A 231-nucleotide genomic window follows, 5' to 3' on the forward strand; every position below is an offset into this window, starting at 1 on the left:
CTACTGTTTTTTCATGATCTGTGTTTAACTGTCAAAAATTAAATTAATTAGAGAAATAAAATTCACTATGAACAACGGAACTGATGACACCATAAAATGGTTTCTTTTCGTCTTTCTTCACACTCAGTGAAACAGGAAGTGCAATGGTTTCTATTTGACAGGAACGTCAAATAGCCTATGGGAGTTCTCGCGAGAACAACTGTCAGTACTATGTTTACAAGCAGTACTTAT

The sequence above is a fragment of the Solea senegalensis genome, linkage group LG3 (genome assembly GCF_019176455.1).
Source record: "Solea senegalensis isolate Sse05_10M linkage group LG3, IFAPA_SoseM_1, whole genome shotgun sequence".
Taxonomy (NCBI): Eukaryota; Metazoa; Chordata; class Actinopteri; order Pleuronectiformes; family Soleidae; genus Solea; species Solea senegalensis.